The sequence below is a fragment of the Camelus dromedarius genome, chromosome 15 (assembly GCF_036321535.1).
Source record: "Camelus dromedarius isolate mCamDro1 chromosome 15, mCamDro1.pat, whole genome shotgun sequence".
NCBI classification, from domain to species: domain Eukaryota; kingdom Metazoa; phylum Chordata; class Mammalia; order Artiodactyla; family Camelidae; genus Camelus; species Camelus dromedarius.
In genome coordinates, this window is record NC_087450.1 from 50504958 (window position 1) to 50518161 (window position 13204).

The 13204-nt window shown below is 43.6% G+C and overlaps 1 protein-coding gene across 1 annotated transcript in view; it reads right to left on the minus strand.

Annotated features, from left to right (window-relative positions):
* The window catches only part of LOC105095727 (b(0,+)-type amino acid transporter 1), a 28307-nt gene extending 25105 nt beyond the window's left edge, over positions 1 to 3202 (minus strand). Inside the window, exon 1 of the mRNA XM_064494708.1 lies at positions 2666 to 3202. The gene's annotated coding sequence lies outside the window, so the exon portion shown is untranslated. The remainder of the gene's footprint in view (positions 1 to 2665) is intronic.
* Between the last annotated feature and the right edge of the window lie 10002 nt (positions 3203 to 13204).

Genomic DNA, 13204 nt, shown 5'->3' on the forward strand with positions numbered 1-13204 from the left:
ACAAAAAAAAAATAGGTCCAAATGACTATGGGAGCACTCTGCCAAATTTTACAGAACGGATAATACTAATATTCTGCAACTTATCAGAGAAAAGAAAAAGTGGAGACATTGCCCAAATCATTTGATGAGGTTTGAATAGTCTTACCACCATCAGATAAAAATAGGTCAAGAAAAAAAAATTTTGAATCAATCCCATTTATGAATCTACATGCAGAATTTCTGAACACAACATTAGAAAATTGAATCCAACAATTTTGTTTATTATGATAAAATTGGCTTATCTCATCAAAGCAAAGATGTCTAAATTTCAGAAAACCTATTACTATAACTTACTTACCATATTAACACATTAAGGGAAAATATTATCTCAACAGCTGCAGAAAACATATTTGCTAGAGTTTTACACTAATCATGAAAAAAACTGAAAGTAGCTGAAGAGATCTGCTTTAATATCATAATGTGAATCTACAAAAAAACTACAGTGAACAATGCACTTAATGACAAAATGTTAGTGATATTCCTTTCAAAGAATGAGGTGAGAATGATTGCCATTACTGCTTCTATTAAGCATTGTACTGGAAGTCTAACAAGTGTAGCAAGGCAAAAATAAAATTACAATAATTGAAGAAAAAACAAAATTGTCATCATTCGTAGGCAATATGATTGTCTGCATAGAACCAATAATTATTAAAAGAGAGTTCAGCTTAGAACAAAATCACATTCTAATATACTAATATCAAAAAATTAGAAAGTGTCATTTTATAAAATACATGAATTGTATCAGTAATCTATTGCCACAATAATGCTATGTGACAAATCATCTCAAACTCAGTAGCTTGAAACAACAATCCATTTAGTTTTGCTTTCATACCTAAAAGTCGTTGGGGTTCAACAGATATGCCCTTGGTCTGGTTCTGCTTCAAACTGCAGACTGGAAAATATGGTTAATGATAAAAATAATATTTCAAATCAACTGGGGAAAAGATGGGTTATTCAGTAAATGGTGTTGAAACATCTAGGTAGGCATCTGGAAAAAAATATTAAGATATATCTGTATTTTATAACTTTTACCAAGATAAATAACAAATGAATCAAGGATTTAAATGTAAAAACAAAAATCCCAGAAGGACTATGAGAAATTAGGAACATTTTTTATTTTTAATTCACAGAACCCAGAAGCCATATGTTTCTGTCAGAGTCTAATCAGCAATTTTATTAACAGGAGAAAGTTAATATAAAGAACTGTCAACCACGTAAAACCACTGAAAGGGCAAGAGAAGAATGGAATATGTGAAATAACAAGAAATACATATTTTGGTCTCTGCTGCCAACTTCTGCTAATACTTGGTCCTTGACACAAAGTTTCTTAAACCTTTGTAATTCCCTGAGTGATAAAGTTGCGTGGAGCATCTTTGTTCTAATATTTGGTCTCTGATCCCATTCCTGACACAGAGCTCCTAAAATCCTTGTAATTTCCTGAGTAGTGGGGGTGATAAGAGCCTCTTAGCAGAGCTCCTAAATCCCTTGGAATTTCCTGGGTGATAGGAGCATCTTCTGTCCTAATGCAGGGGCTCCAGGTGGGGGCCACTCACCAGAAAGACTAAGCTATGATTAGAAGCTTGGAACATTCAGCCCCAAACCCTATTCTCCAGGGAGGGAACAGGGGATAGAGACTGAGTTAATAATCCATCATGCCTATGTGATAAAGCCTCCATAAATGTCCCTAAGGTGTGAGCTTCAGGTAGCTCCTACACTGGTCCAGGGGGCACACCCCCAACTCCCTAGCAACAGAAGCTCTTATACTGGGGAGCCCTTCAGACCTTGCCTTATATACCTCTTCATCTGGTTGTTCATCTGTATCCTTTATTATATTCTTTATTATAAACCAGTAAACATAAGTGTTCCCCTGCATTCTGTGATCTATTCTAGCAAATTATCAAACACAAGGAAGGGGTTGTGGGAACCCCCAGTTTATAGCCCGTTAGTCAGAAGTACAGGTGACAACCTGGGACTTGCAACTGGCATCTGAAATGGAGGACAGTCTTGCGGAACTGTGCTAATTCCAGGCAGTTAGTGTCAGAATTAGGTCAATTCCAGTTGCTGTCCACCAAAAATTGGAGAATTACTTGGTGTGGAAAATCTCTCACATTTGGTGTCAGAAGTAGTATGAGTTGTAGCAAAAGAAACAGGAGTTTTCTTTTAGCATAAATAATGGAAATAAATAGAAACTTTTTCAGCCAAACTACAAGACATATGATCCACAACTCAAAAATGCATAAAGGTTCCCCAAAGCTGCAAAATTCACTTCATAATCTTTACAAAGGTAATATGTTGTGAAAGCCCCTTGGGGTAGAGTAGGGAAGTGAAATGCAAAACAGCCCAAGGGGAACAGATCCCAGAAACCTCAGCACGAAGACTTCTTTTAGGTAAGAGGCTCAAGCTGAGGTGATAAATGAATATCCCTTACACACACTATAAGAGCTGTGATAGTTAAGGAGGATGGGGGGAAGTGAAACAACCTAGTAAGAACCAATATGAGAAAAACATTAGCAAAACTTTGTCCCCTGAAGCAAACCCCAACAAATATGTCAACCAGGGAAATTTAAAGGCAGCCAGCATTAATTCAAAGGAAAAAAAAAAGGCAGGACATTGCTGCTAAACTTACCAGCTACAAAGAATCACCAAAAATGTTGCCATGAAATAGATGAACATTCTGATGAAACATTTGGCCACTGCATTAAAAGACTTAATGAAGAAATAACCTCAATATGGAAGAATCAATAAAAGAAATATGTAGTCCCAGAGAGGAAATGGTGAGAAGACAAGAAAAAAACTTGATCTCACATACTTGCAGAACTCAGAAAAAAAACATGCAAGAAAAAAAATCACAGAAATCAAACAAAAGTACAAGTGTACGTGGGTATAAATACAGTAGAAAACAGAGTAAAAGAGCTTAAGGGTAGAAATGAAACAAGTATAGAAAATGAAACAAGTATAGAAAATGAAACAGAAATACAGACTTTAAATCATAAAGACATTGATAGAAAAGACAGACAGCAGAGATGCAACAAGCACAGAAATGCAGTCCTCAAAGAAGAAAAACAAAACCGTGGAACTGGACAAATCATGCAAGGAGATACTCTTGAAATAAAAGGCAACTTGACACACTGTGTACCAGCAGAAGTGGACACAAAATGGTCACTGCTGAGACATATTAGATGTTAAAAATAAAGAAACAATACCTCTTCCTGTTTCTCTTCCTCTTTCTTTTCCCTTCCCCTTCTAATCAATTCAGTGCAAGTCATTTGGTGGCACCAAGCAAAACAGGAATGCATGAAGGGAGGGAGAGAAAGGGCTGCTGCCGTAGTCATGCTGGAGACCAGGCAGAAGAAGGAGGACATCTGGGCAGAAGAGTGCAATGGACTGACTGTGTCCCCCTCCCCAATTCATATGTTGAAATCCCAACCCCAGTGTGATGTGATAGGAGGTGGGGCATCTCCTTAGGGAGATGATTAGGTCATGAGGGTGAACGGGATTAGTGCCCATAAATTATGAAAGGGACCCCGGAGAGCTCCTTCACTCTCTTTCCACCATGTGACAACACAGTGAGAAATTGGCAGTCTGCAACCTGGAAGAGGGTCCTCACCAGAACCCAGCTGTGCCGGTACCCTGGTCTCAGTTGTCCAGTTTCCAGAACTGTGAGAAATACATGTCTGTTGTTTATAAGCCACCCAGTCTCCAGTACTTCGTTATAGCAGCCTGGACTAAGACACAGAGTGACCTGTCCTGGGAGGTTGGAGCCTAAGGAGGGTGCCACATGGGGACAACTGGCTTGTAAAGGGTGTCACAGCCTGCATGGGGTGAGGCGAGTGTCCGTGTTGGACACTGAGCGGGTGAGGAGGGCTTCTGTATGGTGGGAAGCTCGGCCCAGGGCGTTGGGCCCAAGCAGTGTGAGAATGGCCTCAGCACAGGAAGGGAGGCAGTCCAGCCCATGTTGCAGCCTGACTGGGGTCTGGGGCCATGAGGAGCAGTCAGGGTAAAGGGGTCATGGGTACTCAACAAAGCTCAGAGACAGCAGGTTATCTGGACCAATGTGTAGATGACAAGAAAGGCAGACAAGGAGTATGGGTAGGTAAGATATAAATGTAGGACAGCTCCCCACCTCTGGACTCAGGAACCACGGTGCCCAGCTCAGCAGAGCACACAGTGGCCAGCATGACCAGGAGGCCCAGGGCTGCCAGGGGGACAAACAACTGCGGAGACATGAAGGTGCCAGAGCTGATCAGGGACACTAGCTCAGGTTAATTTCCCTTCCTCTGCCAGTGTCGCACCTCCAGGCTATTGCCTGCCACTCTCTCACTTCCATTTCTTCTCCCCAACTCAGGATTTCAACAGAAGCTGCCCCTAGTTAATCAGAGGGAAATGCTGAGCCTCCTTCAAGAGTTAATGATTACAGCAGCCCAAGGGCGTTTAAACTGAAGGACAAGCAGGCGACTCTGAAGACCTTGGTTCCGGCCCTGGGCTCTGTGTCTGGCATCTTACTGACTCAGACTTATGTAAACGCAGGACACATGTTCCCAGGACAACTCACCCAAGTTCCAAAAAGGAGAGGCTTTCATGCAAGCTCCTAGTATTCACTCTCTAAAGCCATTGGTGTAGAACTAGTGGAAGAGGATTCTACACTTAAAATGTAAACTCCAAGCAACTGCAGATGGAAAGACAGAATTCTTTGTAATGGGCATATCGGCAAAGATATCAAGAGGCGCTCCCTCCAGGTCAGACAGCATGGGATGACAGTTACAGGTGAGAAAGCCCCAGAAATAACGATAAGGAAAGATGGACAGGACCAGACAGAGATGTTTTCATCAGTCATATCTGGATAAGGATTTCACCAATGCCCTAGTATGAAGAGATTGGATTTAATGCCAGAATGACTCTAGTACTAGCTGTAATAAAATAATCTGTGATAATGGAAATACTGTCCATCTGCGCTAATACAGCACTGACATGTAGATATTCAGTACCTGATATGTGGCTAGTGCAGCTGAGGAACTGTATTTTTAATTTTACTTAATTTTCATTAATTAAAATATTTAAATGGGCACACATGTGGTTACATCAGTCGGTGCTGCGCTACAGAATTTTTGATCATTGTATAATTGACTGCTGGCATGCTGTGTGATTTATCTGGGATGTTTTCAATTGTCTCAGATAACCTAAAAGGTATTTTTTGTGTAAATAAAATTCTTAGTTAAAGAATCCTTCTGAATTTGTATAAGACAAATTTGTAGGGCTCTGGAGTCATGTTTACACAAGTTAAGTGAATTCAGCTGCCCTTTGTGGCCCAGGTGGTGGTGTCCAGTTGCGGGAAGCAAACGAGAAAGTGTACCCCCCGTGGGCACTGTTGAATCACAATGATGACCAGTTGCTACCTTGTGTTATGAAGAAGCTTTGTGAATAGGCGAAGTGCCATGCAGACTTCCCAGGGGAGTAGAATGCCCCTGGGAATTCCATCCCTACCTAACCTTCTCCCCAAAACCTATCAGACAGAGGCCAGAAGGAGAAGTGGCGTTGTTCCCTTCAGACCAGCACCTGTGGTGTCTTATGGGGGGAAAGTAACAGAGAGAGGGCAGCCAAGATGGGCAAAGAAGAAAATAGGTGGGAATAAACAACAAGGTCCTACTGTGTAGCACAGGGTAATGGGCATATGGGCAAAGATATCAAGAGGCGCTCCCTCCAGGTCAGACAGCATGGGATGACGGTCACAGGTAAGAAAGCCCCAGAAAATATTCAATATTTTGTAATAACGTATAATGAAAAAGAATACAGATAGATAGATAACTGAATCACTATGCTGTATACCAGAAACTAACATAACACTGTAAGTCAATTATACTGCAATTAAAAAAAGGAAGAAAGAAAATAGGTGAGAAATGAGGTAAAATGTGATCAGCAGGAAAGGGAAATTATCTGGTGCCTGAGATAACAAACCAGCCATTTTTAAGACCACTCTGGTGAGAACTTACTAATGCATAAAAAAAAAAAAACAAAAAAAAACAAAAAACAAAAAAAAAAACAACGCTCCCTTTACTACCTCAAAGACTCAGGAGCCTTCTGAGACCCACAAACTTAAGACTGACCAAGGTGCCAGAGGAGCTGGGTTCCAGGCAGAAATTTCTGACTTTTGCAAAATACTTTACAGCCTCAGCCCTGGAGCAACCCTGCTTGTTTCACCTAGATGCTCAGACCTCAGTATCCTGTGGCTGCCGCTAAAGTCATTTTAAAAAACAAAAAACAAAACTAATTTTTAACAATCATAGATTGTCTTCTACCTCCCACCTCCCTCTTTCTGAGGCAGAATCCCATTCGGTAGCGCCTCCCTTCAGGTATTTTGAGGCCCCCAGGGATGCTTTGCTGGCTGTGGTTTACCTTCCCTGTCATTCACCAGCCTCCCCAACCTGGACAACTGATGTTCAGGCACATCCACGATGCCCAGACTGCAAACGCTAACCTCTGGCCAGCCCTGCAGCAGGTCTGGGGTCTCTCAGAGGAACGGTGTATAAATAAGCCCTGAAAGACACAAAGAGCTGTGCTCAGAGCCTGGAGTGTCCTTACAAAGTCTAAAAACCCAGGAGATACAGCTCTCCTCCCTTCAGTCAGAGAGCAGCAGTGCTAGAGGCACCCCTGGAGACAATCCCAAGTCATGCCATCATTCTGCTTGTGAGGACAGCGCCGGCTCCCCTGGGCTGGTCATCACCAGGGCTTAGGATGGGTCCGATGGACCATGCCAAATTCAGGGAAACAGATCACATCAGTCGTTGCGTATTCTTAGCCTCATTCGGCTGTTTCAGATGTCCCCCCAGGTGTTTACAGGTGATCACCCGTTCAGCTGTCAGGGAGAAGACAGTTATCACAGAAGCCCTGCCACCCCCAGAGTCCTAAAGAAGTCTGAGCTGGTCCCTGAGGCCCCTATACCAGAGGGTGAATGGTGAAGCCATCCTCACAGGATGACCTCAGGAGTCATCCTGCCCTCCTGGGGATTCTGTGGCCCTCCCATTGCCCTCCAGGCCTTGGCACTGGGGCGAGGGGGATCTGCCTAACTCAGGACTGGCTCTGGGCATCAGAGCCTAGGCTCTGTGTTGGGGCCTGAGCTCCATCCTAAACTCCCAACATGACTGACTGCCTTGTAACTTGGTCCTCTCCTGTCTCTCCTAAGACATCCTCACCCACGACCAGCACCCCCAAATTCCCTGCCCTGAAAAAACATTACTTGTTTCATTTTCTGCTTCCGAACCAGGCACAGTCCTCCTTGACCCCAGTAAACCACAAAGCCAGTGCCCAGGACAGGCTCCAGGCAGTGAGGGGAGAGCCCATCAGCAGGTGGAACTCCGGGTCCAGAGCACAGGGCTGCAGGTGGTGGAGACATCCCCCCACCCCTCAGGGAGTTGGCAGCAGTTAGCAGGAGGGGCCTAGGGGTCCTCATGGTGAGCAGTGTTGTGGGAACTTCCAGAGGCTACCCAGTGCCTCCTTGGGTCACCAGCCCCTGTTGGAGGTGGAGGGGCAGCCCCTGACAACTCAGCTGCCCCCCTAAAGGAGAAAAAGGGGAGGCTTGTGCTGAAGGGGGTCTGGGTGCTCTCCTGAGCCAACTTTGGCCCCTCTCTGAGGCCCTGTGGTCCCCATTCCGGAATCTTCAGCTCCTAGAGCAGTCCTCTAAGGTCTAAATCATGCTTGGCACATAGCATGAACTTAAGAAATATTCGTCTAATGAATATATGACTCTGAAAGTAAGGCTTGCTTACCTGTAGCTGCTGGTTTCATGCAAGACAGATTGTAGCCCCCTTACCCCTTGTGCATTGGGACAGTGCCCTGTCCCCCTCACTGTCTCAGTCCCTGGCCCTTAGCAAGAACTCGGCGGGACAGTCACAGGGCCCACTTTGCAAGTCTCTCTCGGCATGGACAGAATTAGGGCTTGGGAAGCCCCCAGGATTCTCTAGTTGAGGCAGAATTTTGACAAGTCTGGGCAGAATCTTGTCCTCACTCCTGTCAGACTGGTTTGGATGGCTCCAATTCATGGAGCCTGCATTCCCCAAAAGTGTCATAAACACCTCACGGTGTCAGCTTTCCCACATCTCAACCTCACTTTCCCTGGGCAGCAGCCCCCTGTGGTGAGGACAGAAGCAGAGCCAGACATCTGACTGCATCTCTTCAGAGGGTCTGGAGGGAATCCCTATAAAAGCTTTTCCCCCAGAGATGCTTAGGCAAGCGTGAGTAGACACCTCCCACGAGGAGTTCATTCATTCGCTCCACATATCAGGCAGTGTCCTAGGAGCTGGGGTCCAGCACTTACCACTACACACAAAGTCCCCACCCTCCTGGTGTGGGGAAGACAGATAATAAATACACAAATAATTCTTAGGACGGTGCGAAGTGCCAAGAAGAAAAAGTAGTCAGAGTAACCCCTTGTACAGAATGCCTACAAAGGACATGAGTGTATGAGTGTGTGTATGTGTGTGTGAGCATTCACACACGTGCGTTATCTGAGGCAATGTTTTCAGAGAAGATCTTCCCAATAAAGAGAATTTGAACAGAGACCTGGAGAAAGTGAGAAAGTGAGCTCTGCATGTATCTGGGGGAAATGTCTAGGCAGAGGAATTAAAAACACACAGACCCTGAGCAAGAGTGTCTGGTATGTTTTAGGAACAGCCCAGGGTCCAGTGTGGCTTAAGTAAGGGTGAGAGGAAGGGATTTGAGAGGTAGCTGGGAGCCAGATCACGATTTTGGTAAAGATTTTGAATTTATTCCAAGTGACACGGGCAACGTCTAAAGGGTTCTGAGTAGAGGACAGACATGATCTGACTTGAGTTATAAAACGGACAAACTTGCTGCTGGGTGCAGAACAGACTGGAACTGGGCAGGAGTGGGGTCAGGGAGACAAGGTTTTGCAGTAATCTAGCTGAGGGATGGTGGTAGCCCAGACCACAGTGGTTAGTGGTCGTGGTGGAAGCAGTAAGAAACATGTGGAATCTGGGTTTATTATTTAATCTGGCTCAAAGGCAGAGCCAGCAAGATTTTCTGATGGATTGAGTGATATGGGAGAAAGGTAAAAGTCAAAGATGACTCCAGGGATGACCCAGACTGCTGATCTGAGCAAACAGGAAGAATGAGGCTACCATGAGGAAATGCTTTCAACCCCAGGACCTTGTATTTCTCTGAAAATAAAATGAAAATCAGGCATCAAGGAAGGGACATGCCAATGATCTGGACTTAATAAATTATAGTCCATTGAAGATGGTGACCCTGTGAATGTGCATGCTGGTGGGCATGTAAGTACACAAGGGCCCTCGTGAAGACAGGACACTGATGGTGGGCACAAGGATGCAGAAGCAGGCTAGTACATGGCACCTGTGGAGGGTGACGACAGGTGTTCAGCATGATATGCATGGACCATAAGGTATCCCCAGACAGAATTTTGTTTAAAGCAGCAGCCTGAAAGGGCAGTGACTCATCTTGTTTTGACCAATTGCACTAGGCTTTTGACTTGAATAGTTCAATAAGATTCACCCAGCTCTGATATCATCTATAGCAAAATCTTGAGGTTTTATTCGAGACTTTATGTAGACACCAAAAGGATTAGTTGAGAACGAAGAGCACATACCCTGGAATGAGAACCACAAAAATTATAAATGCTGGGCAGAAGGTTCTGATCTTGGCCTCCTGTATCTCCTCACTTAGAAGCTAGTGAAAATCTATAACTAGTGTGGCGAAGACAATAGTTCCTTCCACTTAGGTTTCCTTTGTCCGAGGATTCCTTCACGTCCGAGTTTGTGGGGCCCACGCTGAGACTGTCCCACAAGGTGTAGTTTGCTCTTGGATGTTTACTTCTTGCTTGAAATCATTTGTTACTAGTCATGGCCAAGGAATCCTAGGTTTTGCTTATGTCTGTATTTCAAAGGTGGACTTGCTTATCTCTAATATGCTCTATAAAATGCTGAACTTGGCTCTACCTGTCAACCCGAGAAGACTACATGATGCGACAGTTTGGTTTTCCCTGCCATGCTGTGTTTTCTTTCTGGGATCAGCCTTCTCTGTGAGCTTCAGCAATGGGAGGATTATCTTAAAGTCCTTTTGACACATATAGCCCGTGGGGGACCGTGAACAGTGAGGGTGAGTAAATAGGAAAAACTCTGTTTCCTCGAGGTACAAACTAAAGGAAAAAACTCTTTCCCCTTCCCTGCTACTCTTAATACTCCACTTCATGTCACCAAATACATGTGTGCGGGGGTGGGGGGTGGGGGTTCCCACACCAAGCAATCTTCCAGTTCTCTGTGGACATTAACTGGGTATCCTAAAATTCAATTCAAGCCTGACACTATCCCCCTGGGGTTAGAGCAAACCCCACAGGATAAGGGCCACCAGTAAAAGAAGACTTGCCCCACCTTCCTCCACTTCAGATACCAACGACAAGTCCAGGTTGTCACCTGTGCTTCTGGCCTATTAAATCAAAGTTTCCCAGGTTCCCATAACAACCTCCTTGGTTTTGATAATTTGCTAGACAGGCTCACAGAACTTAGGAAAATAGTTAAATATTGGATTATCAGTTTATTATAAAGGGATACAACTCAGAACAGCCAGATGGAAGAGATGCATAGGACAAGGAATGGGGAGAGGGGTACAGAGTTTCCTTGCCCTTTCCAGGTATGCCATCCTGCCAGCACCCACACACGTTCACCAACACAGAAGCTCTCCAAACTTCAATTGTCTAGGGGTTTGGGACGCTTCATTCGTAAGCATAATTGTTTAATTTATTGGCTGTTGGTGATTGAACTCAATCTCCAGCCCCTCCCTGCTCTGCTGGAGGTCAAGTGGTGGGGCCAAAAGCTCCAATCCTTTAATTACCCAGTTGGTTCCCCTGGCCACCAGTCCCCAACCTTAGGGGTTTTCCAAAAGTCGCCTTCGTAAGCCCAGGTGTGGTTGAAAGAGACCTGTTATAAATAGCAAGAGAAAGCTTTGTTTCTCTCTTTATGCAGAAAATTCCAAGGGATTTAGGAGCTCTTGTGCCAGGAATGGGGCCTAAGACCAAATATATATTTTTTATTATAAAGCACAATTTCACAGTGAGCCTGTGACACTACTTGGAAGTTTTCAATAATATTTTGTATGTATTTTTTTCCTATGGGAATGCATCTCTAGTTTAATGACAGAATGAGAAAATACATATACTTTCAAAATCTCCATCCCTGGAAGTCTATAAAGCAAAAGATACTAGCAGATTTTCCTTGACATCATGGACTGATGGTGATTTATTTTTGAATTTATGAGCATAATTGGACTCTGTGACTCACTTAATAGTCTCAGAACTCACCCCGAGGGTAGCAAGTCATACTCTGGGAATTATGGGAGTGTGGCATGTCTGAGATAGGATAAAGTCTCTTGTTCCAATTCTGCCCTTGCCTTGGTCAGGGACATTGGACGAAGTCATAGATCTCCCAGTCTCTAGGACCTACCTTTCTTATTTTAAGCCAAGGAAACTGTTACTCTCAAATGCCCAAATGGCCAGGGTTTCCCCCCTGAGAAACCATAAAAAGCTGGGAGAACCTCACCCTATCTAGGCATGTTTATATTCAGGAAAATGCCTCTGGCTCTCCCTCTAATATTCAGCCAGCCTCTTCCTCAGGGGCAATGGAACATATAAGATCACAAAAGCCCTGGCTTCATGCTCAACCACTCAGAGAATACAAGCAAACAAACCACAGGCCCTACAGCTTATTCAACCTAGAACTGTTTCCAGAACCCAAAACATACCACAATCCAAATCCCCATTTTTTTTTAAATTGAACTATAGTTGATTTACAATGTGTTAGCTTCTGGTGTACAGCAAAGTGATTCATATATATATATGTGTGTATATATATGAATATATATATATTCTTTTCCATTATAGTGTATTACACTATAATGTAATACACTATAGTGTATTACAAGATACTGAATATAGTCCCCTGTGCTATACAATAGGTTCTTGGTGTTTATCTATTTTATATGTTGCAGTGTGTATCTGCTAATCCCAAACTCCCAATTTATCCCTCCCCCAACCCGTTCCCCTTTGGTAACCATAAGTTTGTTTTCTACCTCTGTAAATGTTTGTTTTGTAAATAAGTTCATTCGTGTCATATTTTAGATTCTACATATAAGTGATAGCATATAGTGTTTGTCCTTCTCTTACTTCACTTACATGATAATCTAGATCCATCCATGTTGCTGAAAATGGCATTATTTCATTCTTTTTATGGCTGACTAATATTCCATTGTGTGTGCACATACACAGTCTTCTTTCTCCACTCATCTGTTGTTGGACAGTTAGTTTGCTTCCACGTCTTGGCTATTGTAAATAGTGCTGCTGTGAACACTGGGGTGCATGTGTCTTTTTGAATTAGTATTCTCCAGATATATGCCCAGGAGTGGGATTGCTGGATCATATGGTAACTCTATTTTTAGTTTTTTAAGGAACCTCTATACTGTTTTCCATAGTGGCTGTACCAATTTACATTCTCACCAACAGTGTAGGAGGGTTCCCTTTTCTCCACACCCTTTCCAGTTAAACATATTTATTGTTTATTGCTTCTTTATTTCTGATTTCATTTTGATTTGGTTATATGGATTTCATCATGTAACAGCTTCTACTTGGGTTACAAACCACCCCCTAAAAGTCATTTCCTAGATGCCAATCCTGTGGATTAGTCAAGTGGGCTGCATTCACCTGGGAGGTTCAGCTGGTCTCTCCTGGGCTCATCTATGGAACTGCAGTCAGCTGGTGGCTTGGCAGGGCTGCTTGGTTGCGGTCTGGCAGTCAGCCAAGGCCCTCTGTAGCCCCTCCAGCAGGCTTGCTCAAGCCTGTTCACGTGGTTGCAGAGAGGGAGAGTGAGGCCTAGGCTCCGAGCTTATATAGTATCCCTTCTGCTACAACTAGCCAGAGCAAATCATAAGGCCAGCATGGATTTAAAAGATGAAGAAACAGACTGTCTTTTGGTGAGAGAATCTACAAAGAATTTGTGTCCATTTGCAATCTTTCATGATACCTTCATATTCCCTAAGTTATTCCATAATTGAAAATGCCATTTTGTTTTATTTAAACTCAAGCAACAACTATTCTTGGGTCTTGCTCTTTTTCCCCTCGGGATTTTGTGAACATTGCTCTTATGGAAGT